The 13,487-nt window shown below is 38.6% G+C and overlaps 1 pseudogene; it reads left to right on the top strand.

Moving 5' to 3' along the window:
• Positions 1–11,774, top strand: part of LOC138159724 (coiled-coil domain-containing protein 172 pseudogene) — a 103,905-nt pseudogene extending 92,131 nt beyond the window's left edge.
• Positions 11,775–13,487: the final 1,713 nt, after the last annotated feature.

Raw genomic sequence — 13,487 nt, 5'->3', positions numbered from 1 at the left:
AAAGAAAGAAAGAAAGAAAGAAAGAAAGAAAGAAAGAAAGAAAGAAAGAAAGAAAGAAAGAAAGAAAGAAAGAAAGAAAGAAAGAAAGGAAGGAAGGAAGGAAGAAAGGAAGGAGAGAAGGAAGGAAGAAAGAGAGAAAGAAAAGAAGGAAGGAAGGAAAAGGAAAAAAAAGAAAAAACAATTTAACAAAACCTATCAATGCTGACAACATCTCAAACTTTCTAGTTTTGATGCAGTATTCAGCACCCATAGTTCCCTACCTCTCCAAGAAAAGGAGGTGTGGTACATTTCCTCGTATCTTTTCTGAGGCCAAATTTGACTCTACTTTTGAAGGCTATATTAGCTAACTGTGAGCTCTGGTAAGTCCTACTAATCTGGGCTGAGAGGGCATTAAGCATAGACCACTTCCCTAAATCATAGTCTAAAGTCCAAGCTAGTCATGTTTGGAGAGGATCATCACCAGAAGGATTATTATCAAATGTTGAATTGTTACCAAGTCACCAGTTAGAGCAACTCATGAAGATTGCTTACTAATGTTGGTGGAAGGAGGACACATCAGTATCTCAAGGACTTGTGATTCTATCGGCAAAAGAAACTGTCCCTGGTAAAGGTTTCAACCCCTCTGTAATTTATTGTTGCTTGAGGCTTAGAGTGGTTAAGTGATTCGCCTGAGGTCACAGAACTAATGAGTGTTAGAAGTGGGATTTAGATTCAGGTTCTGTGATGTTTAAAAAATTTGAGAGACAAAGTTTCTGGGTAATTTAATCATCTTATTAGCATGGCTAGCGTGTTATTAATAAAAGAGGTCAATAGCATTCTTGAATGCCAACAACCCCTCGTGGCAGTGGGCTCACAGTTTATGTGCCCTCGGAAGAGGTGTTCCTGAGAGTGGCAATCAACTCTGATTGGTTAACAATTAACAGGAGAATGAATGTTCCAATGAGAGGTGGGCTATATTACACTGAGGGTCTTTGGGATATGTGACTTGAATCACCCAAATCCTGGTCAAAGAAGTTTATTAATTTCCATGTCACTTGTCTGACAAAAGAGAGAATCCCTATTTTCCCAGACCTGTCTGTGTGAACACGAGTAGGAATCCACCCCTTTGCCTAAACTTTGAATTTCTTTTCCTGTATTTGATTAGATCTTAGACTGGATAAGATTTCCCACACTGGTTGGTTTCTGGATGAGGAAGTAGAAAAGGGGGAAAATCTTGGTCCTAATTCAATAATTAGTTATTAATATAAGAAATAATCCTTTTTCTCAGTTCTTTATGACTCCAAGTCTAACACTCTATTATGCTACATGACCTCTGGAAGGAATACCCACAATAATGAAATCACAGAGTCTTGATGTGTTGAAATTGGAAAAGGTCATCCATCAATATTCTTGCTGGAAATCATAGTACCACAGCATTTTAGATGACAGAAGACCAAATGATATAGAGGGAAAAAAAACCGACTTGGCCTTGGAGTTGGAAGATCTTTATTTGGATTTTGCCCCAACTCCCAACTTGTGCATTAAATTTTTATGTACATGATAGTTTTATTATATATTTAAAAGGATTATCAAGTTGTATATAATAGATTTACAGTTTCATATGCAATCATCTTTTTTCATTATATTATGTTGGAAATGCTGTTTTATTTCACAAATTAAAAAATAAATTTTAAAAAATTATTATGTAAACAGCTATATAAGTGTGAGTTATCAACAATATATAGTTTAATTCCCTTATTTTTCAAATAAGGAAATCCAAGCTTAAAGAGAAGTTGTTTGCTCAAGGTCATCCAAGTGTCTGAAGCAGGATTTGAAAGCAGATCTTCCTGACTCCAGTCCAGTGCTCTATCCTTTGCACCAACTGCCTCTAGTTGGGATTACCCAGGAGAAGTAATGCAAATGAGGTCATCAAAATTAATGAACGATTCAAAAAACACATGGACCTGTCACAATAAGAATAAAGGATGACAAAAATATAGCTCATGTGCTCCCTCAGCATCCCCTCCAAATCAGGAGGGTTTGAGGAAGTGAGAAGCAAAAGGAGAAGTTCTATTTCCACAGGAGTGATGATAGGATGTAAGTCAGGGGTCACTGGTTCTAACCCGAGCTGTGACCTAGCAGAACCAGGCTTTTGATCAAGTAAAAGGTCAGAAGCTTGTACACATGCTTAATGAGCTGTTTAATACTATTCAGTACACACCTCCAGCATGGAACAAGCTAATTTAAATGCACATGTGATGCATGACAGGGGAGGGGAAACACATCAAGGAAAAGGACATGGAAGAGGAGGTTCAGGAAGTTGCATTCAGTCGATGGGGAGCAAGGGGAAAATTCTAATTGGGAGCAGGGCATAAAAAGTCTTCCATTTGTCTGGGCAAGTGTGCTCGTTTAGGGAGTTACCTTTTCACAATGAATGTAAAATAAAATAAGAGCTTTCCTGGCTTTACAATTAGTATTGTTGTTTCTAGGGAGAGCATGTTTCTCACAGAAGGACTCCAGCATGGTGGGTGGATACCATGCATCAAAGAGGAGAGTAGGCATGGATGAAAATCACACTAACCTCTGGGCAGGAATGAATGGGAAAGGGAAAGGGAAGGGAATAAGCATTTTAAAGTGCTTACTATGCACCAGGCACTGTGCTAAATACATCTCAATTGATCCTCACTCACAGCAATTCTGCTGTGTGTGAGGTGGTGCCTGTATCACTGGAGGGAATATCCATGCCCATGAGGTCAGGGATCCATTGGGATATTGGGGATAAAATGACAAGTTCACTACTGTCCATATACTTAGGCCCATTAATATTGTTCTTGCTGAGTTTCCTTGTTAGATTTGCCTTGGAGTTACAGATCACCAACTCTACTGCATATTCATAGATTATAATAGTGTCAGAAGAGATAACAGAATGTATGGTGTCAAACTCACAAAGAAGGCCTGGTGGGCATAAGGGGGAAGGGGGCACTGTTTAGATGTTTTCCTTTGTTTTTGAAGAGAATCAAAATGACATTGACGTGGATACAGAGGTGCCCTAAGGGTTAAAAATATTAAGGATTGCTTTCTCAGTACCTTGGGAAGCCTTCCTGAGCCTGAGAGCACTCTAAAGTAAACTTCCCCTTATCTTGGACCATTTGGAATACCATAAAACTTCTCCCTTATCTGGGACCATAATCTTCCTGGGTCATAAAATTTCCCGTCTCCCTTGTCCTGTGTCATCCATCTTCCCTAAAATTACATCTTCATCCTACAGGCTGTGTGGCTTTCTGGCTATATAAGTCTGGTCCTTTTCCTATATCATTGTGTTTGTTTAGCTCCTTGCTAAGTCTCAAGCCCACATACTTTTGAGTTAATAAAGCTCCTTTTGGTTAAAGAGATAGTCTGATTGAATTCTTTCAAAACTGAACCAGTTCTCACAACTGACCTTCAACAACATCAATATGTTAGAATTAAGTTACTGTGTGACTGATCAGACCAATATGAGCTCAGAATGGCTCTACCACAGGTCAGCCACAAATAATCCATGTGAACATTTGGGATGGATTCTTTAAATTCGTGCATCTCAAGTTTCTTTTGAGCTACTTTGATTCTGTCTTACTCACAGAGCACAGCACCTTCTCTGATGTGGCCATACCTTGCTGAGAGATTCTGTGCCAGGTTCTCCCACATCTCAAAATTAATTCCAGAGTTCTTAAGAATAATCTCTACAGGCTGCATATTGACTTAGAAAACCACATATTAACGTTATCTATGTTCTATTGTATTTTTGTTTATTTTGTTAAGTGTATCCCCAATTGCATTTTAACCTGCTTCAGGCCTCAAGTTTGACACCTCTGCTGTGGATAGAGGGCTAGCCTTCAATGTGTGAAGACCTGGATTCAAGTTCTAAAACTGACAGGAACTAGCTACATGACCATAGGGCAAGTCACTTAACCTCTCAAGTGCTTCAGGCAACTAACACTATAAGACTTTAAGTTACAGTAGTAGCTAATCTGTGTCAGTGAGGAGAGTTTTCCACACTGGGATTAATTTACTCTGATGAAATAACAGATCCAGAGCAAACAATATGATCATAAAATCTAGAACTGGAAGATACTTTGGAGATCATGAGAACAATTCTCTTATTTTATAGATGAAGAAAAAAATTTATAATCTATACCATAGAGAGTTCAAGTTATATACTCAAAGTTACACAACTGACAAGGAGTTTGGAGGTGGAGTTGAGATTTGAACTCAGTTCCTTTTATGCTAAATTCAGTGCCCTTTTCACTACACTTTTACTCATTACACTTCTTTTACTCCAAACAATCTGGTTTTAGAATTTGCGTAATATTAAGTTACATTTATAGAGCATTTACAGAGAGGCAGACACAAACATACACATGCAGATGAGATTTATACATTTATATATAATGGAGATATATATAAATGGATATACATACATACATATAAAAATTTACATATATTTATATAACACATACACATATATACACATAGAACACATACATAATATGATATATATTTCTATATAATGGAGATATATAGCTATCCATACACATAAAATTTATATATATTTATATAACACACACATATATGTATACAGAGAAAGAAACATACAAACATACATGATATATTGTATTAGCAAGTACCCTAGTACATCCAGGATGGCCTGCTAGCACAGGTTCTTTGATCTGCTTTTCTAAAGGAAAGACAGCTTCAAAGGGGTCAACAATCTTACTTTAATTAAACATATATAAGTCATTTACTAGTTCAGGGGAAAGGTCAGCACCCCGAATGTGAAGAAAATACAAGCAGAGAAGTAAAGAAGGTAAAGGTCATTCACTAGTTTAGGGGAAGGGTCAGCACCCTGAACGTGAAGAAAATACAAGCAGAGAAACAGAGAAATTAGCACAGAGATCCAATAGACAGGCCTCCAACTGTTTAAACAAAATAATAGATACATAATCATCAGACAAGAGAGTGCCAACATCTGGGTTTTCAAAGCCAGGGGGCTCCTTAACAATGGCTACCCAGAGTCTGGTCCTGCCAAATCAAAAAGCAACATTCTTCCCATGAGTGAGCCCCCAAATAAAATACCAACCTTCCAGTATATATAGTTTTCAACTAATAGGCTTAGAGACAGAAGGCATCACAACCTACATGATTCAGTACAGCTGTGAATTACCAGGGTTCAAAGGAGATTGATCCTTCTGATGTTTAAAAATTAACATAAGCCTGGGAAACTGAACTCCAGAAAGAAAAACAACAAAAATCCCCCCTTGCTTGCACTTACATACAAATTTATATATAATGGAGATATATAGATATTGATATCCATACACATGAAAATTTACATATACTTACATAACACATATATACATACATGATATATTTCTATATAATGAAGGTATATAGATGTGCATATATAAATATATAATTTTATATATTTATACGCATATATACATATATACACATGTGTATGTATGTATATGTTTATGTATGAGATAGAGATATGGTCTCTGAATCAGGAAGTCCAGGGGTCAAGGCCTGCTTCCAACACATACTGGCTATACTATCCTGGCCACTTCACTTAAACTCTCAGGCAATGGTCTAAGACTTCAAGTTGCAGAGAAGGTGCCAGATTGCATTGGTAGAGAGTTTCCTCATGAAAAAGAAATTAGCCTTTTGATTAGTTTGATTTATTTTTGGTTTGATTATAGGATTAGGCTCTGTCCTTTGGGAAGAGCTAACCCCAAACTAAGTCAGACTAATATCGATTGTCTGGGTTACCTACAGATTTAGTGAATAGATAGATTGAAAAGACTTTATCATTTAGTAGCAGATAATTTAGAAGAATAAAATAATCACAAGACTATAAGGATTTTCAAAAGGCTAAATTTCCCTTTCCAGAAAAAAGGGGAGGGGGGTTTGACCAGAGGCTAAGTTCCCCTTTCTGGCAGCTGGAGTAAAGGTTAGCCAGAGGTTAAACTACTTTTTCTGTTTTTTAGTGTATAAGCTCCCCCCTTTTTTTGAGATAGAGGCTAAATTGAGTCATGGACTCTTCAAAGGAAGATGGGGAGTAAGTTACTATTAAACTGGCCACAAGTTCCTCTTTCCCAGTGCACTTTCTGGTTACAAAAGGTACCTCCTGGAGGAAAGGATTTCTGGCATAGGATTAAGAAAATTTGGGAGAAATTAGCTTGTCAAATAATGTGCCCTGTCCAATAGAATTATGTGAAAAACAAGTTTCTAAAACTTTTCCAATTCCTCTATTTTGTTGTAAAAATCATCTTTGTAAATTGCTTCTTGTCTCTGACCTCTGAGGAGTCAGGTGACTTGGTTTGATATGCAAATTCTAGCTCTGAAAATCACATCATAGATGGCTCAGTAACTTTGTCCTTAGTTTCCTTTTTATTTCAGATAATCAATTTTAATGCTCATCTGCGAATTTCCTATACCAATAGTTCAGTCCCTATTGCCACAGAATACTTTCTGGCTACAAAATACTATTTCATCAGAGCCTCATAACAGCCATGTGGGGTATAGAGTGAAAATATTATCTGAATTTTACACATTAGGATATCCATAAAAGTTAAATTACTTGTCCAAGGTCACACAGCTGGCAAGGATGGAATGTGAACCCAGATACAGTGCTCTTTGTCCTGCTCTTCTCACTCTGGTTTTTTTCTACTCCCCTCTTTCCCTCAAAATTAAATTTAAAGGAATCTTCATCAGAATGGCAGGTCTCTTGACTTCTTGTCACTGGTTCTCATGAGACACAGCTGTCTCTGGTCCATCAATTTCCTATTCTATGCTGAGATGAGTGAAAAGCTTGAAAGAATTTCTGGGTAATTAATGAATTTATTAATTAGGCTAGCTGATAATCAATAAATTGATGGTCAGTGGTTTCTCTCAGTAATGAAAGACCAAACTGAATGCTTAATATCATTGAATGTTTAAATATATTTGGAAAATGAGGTGCCTTTGGCAGGTGAAAATTAACACTGATTGGTGAACAATTAATGAGGGGGTGGACATATTAATGAGGGGGTGGGCTAAAAGTCTTCAGCTCCTCCTGATGAGAAAGTGGCTTGATCATGAGACTAAGATGCCGCCAGCAATCTGGACAAAAGAATTCAAGTCTACTCAGATCACTCTGATTGGTTTTCTCCTTCATAAACAGGTTACCCTAAACCCTAGTGGAGAGGTACAATGACATGGCCTTATTTCCTAAGGTCAAGAATTCACTTAGGTTAGATTCTGTTTATACTCTCAACAGGAATAAAGTCTTCTAGTTGGGTAGGATCCCACATAAGATCCCAAGAGCATGTACGCAGAGGATTTGGGCAATCTCATCTATTAACAATATCCTTCAGGGGGCGGCCCTGTAGCACAGCAAGTAAGAGCACCGGCTCCAGTGTTGAGAAGACCTGGAGATCGAATCCCGGGCTCAGACACTTAGCACCCACCCAGAAACACCTGGCCGTGTAACCTTGAGCAAGTTACTTAACCTCAATTGCTTAGGGGTGGCCAGGTGGCTCAGCGAGTAAGAGTACCGGTTCCAGTGTTGGGATGACCTGGAGATCGAATCCCGGGCTCAGACACTCAGCACCACACCCAGAAATAACTGGCCGTGTAACCTTGTACTTAACCCCAATTGCTTAAAAAAAAAAAAAACACAATATCCTTCAGAGACTAACTGACTGGCCTACAGGGGCTGGTCCCTGAATGAGGAAATAGAAAGGAAAAACCTCAATCCTAAGTTAATAGTTATTAATATGATAGAAAAATAATCACCTTTCTTAATGCCCTGGTCCTATTTCCTGACACCATGGATGTTAGATGGCTGTTAAATTCCTTTGTTGTTACCCCCCTTTAAAAAAGTCCTGTTTTAAAGGGACTTTTTAAATAGAGTCAATGGATCTCGTTTGTTCCCCAAAGAGGGGCCAACTGGATACACATGGAGATCAAGGATTTGGAAGGTTTACTCTAAACTTTGAAGTGATGACTTTTCCCACCAGACACTTATTGCCACAGCAACAATGTGCTCAGCACTGGTCCCAGAATACTCTTGAGATGAGGGACTGCATCATTTTTTAATCTTCATATCCTCAAAACAATATGTCTCCTTGAAGCCAAGAAGATCTCTGCTTAAGACCTCTGATTCCATACTGGCTGGGTGACCCTCGACAAGTCCCATAAGCTCTCTAAGCTTACAAGTTTCAGGGAAGGTGCCTTAGTAAATTAGTACATTAGAAAAAGGAACTCTTCCCTGGGAGCTCTCTGTCCTAATAAAATCACAGGTCTAGTCCCTATGCTCAGCCCCAGGCCAAAGGCCTTGCAAATAGCAGGCATTTGATAAACAATTCTCTATATGTTTTTTCTAAGTTTCACCAAGTTTCTTGGTAGCTCTTAGGACTTGAGCAGAGAGGCAGCTCATTTCAAGACTGTGAGAACAGAAGAGAACTCTGGGGGTGTGACTGGTGACAACGAGCGAAAGGAGAAACGGAGACATTATGATTCAGATGTTCTGTTAGCTCTCAGCATGGACAGTTATTGGCTTCCAGTGGTGTGATTTTAAAACAAAACCAGCAACCACCAAAAATTCTTCATTCTTTATTATAAGTAGAGAGACAAATGAGATAACTTCTCCATTTTTTTTCTCTTTTATGCATGTGTGTTCCTGCAAATAATAAGAAACATCTCTCTTTCAAAGCACATCTCCTAACTAAATGGGTTGTGGGTAGATTTTGAGAGGCTACATGCATGTTTGTGTGAATGCAATTGCAAGTAATGGTCCTTCATCAGATCACATATCCCATATAAATGGGTTCCAAGCACCCTGACAGACAGCAATCAGGAGGTTTTAAAGCCTGTAATCATCTCTATGTTAATCAGGCATTTTAGTTCTGGATAAAAATGCAAACCAGAATGGTTAGATCAGAAAACTCCTTTTATGTCTCTCTGTCTTGGGTAATTAACCTGGCAAGGTTACTGCCCCTGTCTCCCAGGCTGGAAAAAGGAATGTGGAGGTGCCCAAGAACTCCTCTCTTCTCTTGAAGTGGTGAATTTCTTTTTTTCTTTTTTTTTGGAGGACAGTTGGGTTTAAGCGACTTGCCCAAGGTCACACAGATAGTTTTGTGTTAAGTGTCTGAGGCTAAATTTGAACTCAGGTCCTCCTGACTCCAAGGCTGGTGCTCTATTCACTGAGCCACCTAGCTGCCCCAAAGTGGTGAATTTCTAAAAGTGTCCATTACACATTGGCTACCATCCCCTGTATCCTCCTCCCTCCTAGAAATGCTATAGGCTGACTCAGAGAGCTGTGGTCATTTTAATTAATTTTCAGCACCAGCAAGTAGGTGTTTGGGTCAATCAGGAAAGAAATATCTCGGAGAAGAACAAACATATACTTATTAAATGCCTTCTACTTACAAGTTCTTTTGTTTGGTGTTGAGGATAAGTATTAGGACTGGTATAGAGAATTTCCACTTGAGGAAACTCTCTATGTGGGTACCTCATTCCTTAAAACTAAGTCTTAGAAAATTGCTTGAGAAGTTAAATGACTTGTCCAGGCTGACAACCAATATAGAGGCATGATTTGAATTCTGGGCCCAGAAGGCAGCTCTTTATCTGCTTCACCAAACTACTTCTCAAAGTTCATTTTCCTCTCTAAATCATGAATCCCTGTCTCAGAGGAGTTTTCTGAAATATCTACACCCAAGAATAATGAAGGAGAAGCTAGGTGGCCTGGCCGACAGAGCAGCAGGCCTGAAGTGGGGAAGATTCATCTTCCTGAATTCAAATATGGCCTCAGACACTTACTAGCTGTGTGAACCTGGGCAAGTCACAACCCCATTGGCTTCAGTTTCCTCATCTGTAAAATGAACTTGAGAAGGAAATGGAAAACCGCTCCAGTATCTCTGCCAAGAAAATCCAAATGGGGGCCTGTCTAAACAACAAAAGAGTTACCAGTCTAGGAAAAGGAGTTCTGGTGGAGTTAGTTGTCCCTAGAGGCAGGATCTAAACACAAATCTTCTTTGCTTCAAGACTGGTCCTTTATCTACCATGCTACTCTGCCTCTCTCAAAAAAACATAGAGAAACGGTTATCAAATGCCTACTATTTGCAAGGCCTTTAGCCTGGGAATGAGCATAGAGACTAGACCTGGGATTTTATTGGTACAGAGAGCTCCCAGGGGAAGGGCTCCTTTTTCTAATGTACTAATTTACTAAGGCACCTTCCTTGAAACTTGTAGGCTTGGGGTGGCCAGGTAGCCCAGCGAGTAAGAGCACCGGCTCCAGTGTCAGACTGACCTGGAGATCGAATCCCGGGCTCAGACACTTAGCACCCACCCAGAAACACCTGGCCATGTAACCTTGAGCAAGTTACTTAACCCCAATTGCTTAGGGGTGGCCAGGTGGCTCAGCGAGTAAGAACACTGGGTCCAAGATCAAGTTGATTCAGCTTTGCTTCAGGCAGGGGAACTGTACAAATTCATGGGGAGACTTCCATTTCCTCTTTGTAATCTTCATATTAAAGAGAATGACTGATACTCCTTCTCTGCAAATGATCTCAGGGCATGTCTGTCCCCATGGAAGAAATAATCTTGAGACCTCAGATATAGAAGGAACTGTTGTAGCTACTGGGAAAGGGAGATTTTAGATCTTTACCAAAGCGTGTAAAGTTCCAGACATTTAAGGATAGACCTGCTTGAAGCCCTCTTTTCCCCCAATTCTTTTTAGTGCTTTGGCCCAAGTGCCACATCTAATTTGAGATTCTTAAATAGAAAGGCTCTTATAACATTTCATAACTTCCATAATGTTTCTACTCCCAACTTCCCAACACTAACAATGACTACTCATTTACATTACAGATTAGGTTACATTTACTGACCAGAATAAAATACAAAAGAGAAGGGGTCATCTCCAGTTGTTCTGAGCCATATTTGGCCACTAGACCCAGATGGCTCCGGAGGAGTAAGTAGGACTGGTGACCTTGCACAGCCTGCCCTCCCTCAAATCAAATTCAATTGCAAGTCATGTCATTATCTTCCTGATGTTGTGGTCCCCTTGGACAATGAAGGACATATCATAACCACCACCTGGAAGATATCACTCATGAAGAGGCTTTGGATTCCATTCTTGGATCTTAGCCATTTCATAGGCTCTATCCAAAGTCTCATCAGTCTTCTGAAAAAGTCTTCCTCCTTGAGCTTTTGAAGACACATGAAAATGGCTTAGAAAAACAGTATGCAGAAATTAAAAATGAAAGGAGTAGACTTCTCCAAACCTTTGAGACTATGAAAAAAAAATAAAAGAAGAGGAAGAAAGATTTACCAAGGAGATTACAGAATTCAATAACAAGTATGGATTAATAAATAAAAGAGAACTTTTGATTAAAGAAAAATCAAGATTGCAATATCTGGACACAAACGGGAAAATATTTTGAAAACTGAAATAACATCAATGGAACACAAAAGCATCCAGCTAAATGAACTTCAGCTACAAAAGGATGAATTGATGCAAGAATTATTTATTCTTCAGAGAAAACTTAAAGTTACTGAGAATAATATAAATGATGCTATATGTACCACCAAAGTTTTAGAGGAAGAAAAAGTAAGAATCAGTGAAAAACCTCAGAATGATCCTTGAATGTATGAGACTTAAAATAGAATTAGAACTTTATAAAGAAGACATGGAAAGCGTTTATGAAGCTCTCCGATCAGAAATAGAATTTTTGGAATTGACATTATCACAGAAAAGTCTTCAAGCAAAACAGTAGTTTATGGAGGATTGATCAATACATCATTAAATTAATGTTTTTAATGTTGATATGGATGATACCCATCATAGCAAATTCTTCTTGAAAAGCATTGAACCAGGTTACCATGGATACCAAGAATTATTTTCTTGACAATTTAAAATAATAAGCATTTATTTATAGTTATTTATGACTTTATTGGTTTGTGGTATCCTTAGGCTCTTCCCCTCTAGTTGATGATCTCTCATTTCTACACTTTCTAGAGTATATATAAATCTCTATTTTCCATTCTTTCCCACAATGGATCTTGGAGTTCATCAGAAATATACATAGGAAGAAATGCTTTAGTTATTGACTCACTTTTGCCATTTCCCACTTTCATTTCAATCTGCTTCCAATAAAGATGTTGTAATGGGAATGTAAATTTAAAAGATCTTCCTTGCCCCTAGGCTAAAGTGCACCTGGAGCCTGGGGTGGGAGGCTTGTTTTTCAGTAGATACTTCTTGATTGGCCAGTGAGTCAATAAGATTGTTACATTCTCTGAGCCAGGAGAAGGTTATATAAGCCCTGATGTGTAGCTTTGTTTTGGGGCTCACTTTGAAAAGTGTTCTGTGATTTGATCTGGATTCTGGGAAGCCGTTGTCTAGAGCCCCCCCGGCTTTGAAAAACCCAGATGTTGATTTGGTATTGATGTAATGGTTGGACAGTTTGGAAAGCTGTCTAACTTGATCTGTTTCTGTCTTGATAATTCTGCCTGTGTACTTTGAAGTTCAGGTGCTGACCTTTTCCCCCTGAACAAGGTAAACGATATATGTCTGACTGATTAAAGTAAGCTTGTTAACCCATTTTGAGTTGCTTTCCTTTATCAAAGCAGATCCAAGAACCTGTGTTGGCAGACACCCTGGGGATGCTGGGGTGCTTGCTGCTACAGATGTCTACTGCCAGATACCTCTGAGGCTACCGAGCTTCAAAAGTCAATTTCTCCCCTTCCTGTAACATTGAGTGAAGGTCTTATGCCCGTTGCAGTATTCCATCCAACAATTTTATGAATGGCGTATTTTTTTCTTTCTAATCCTATTGGCTAGAAAGGGAAGCACTTTTCTTGGAGGAGTTGTATAAACTCAAGAATTCATATACAGTGGTGATTGAAGACATTTTAAAAAGGGGCAGTTTACTCAATGAATTTTCATTTAGTGGAGTAGGAACAGCATCACCCATAGGCTTTTAGATTATATCTTTTAGCTATCAGCGAAATTTTGGTCTCTTTTTTTCCCAATATTATATTTGGTTAGACAATACATTTCTATAAGGGAAGGTTATTCACTGATTTCTAAAAATGGATAGGAATATCAATTAATAAGATACAGAGGGATTGTAACGGAGGAAGCCAATGAATAGCTTGGAACACACAGAACTAAACAGGACAGAGATTGGAACCTCAGTCTAAAATAGAATTTTGTTCTGGCTTTGAGGGCTATGAGTTATAATTGTGAGAAGTTTATGATTTTGGTTATTTTCTTAATAACTCTTGGAAATTCTTAAATAGCAGGGATAGATAACATGTGACTTGGGACCATTTTCCCCTCAACTATTGAATTATAAGTAAGCAAGAGGTAAATTGAATAGAGTAGCAGTTTCCTCAGTAAAGTTTCCAGCCTCCAGAATGAGGGGCAGAGTAGAGAGGCATGCAAAAAGGGAAAGTCATGTTCCCTGTGCTGCTCAGTGAGAGGAGAA

Source organism: Petaurus breviceps, unplaced genomic scaffold (genome assembly GCF_028583685.1).
Source record: "Petaurus breviceps papuanus isolate PSGF00001 unplaced genomic scaffold, PetGlider_PUasm1.0 177, whole genome shotgun sequence".
NCBI classification, from domain to species: Eukaryota; Metazoa; Chordata; class Mammalia; order Diprotodontia; family Petauridae; genus Petaurus; species Petaurus breviceps.
Note: the sequence above shows the minus strand (reverse complement) of the source record. Positions and strands in the feature narration are given on the sequence as shown.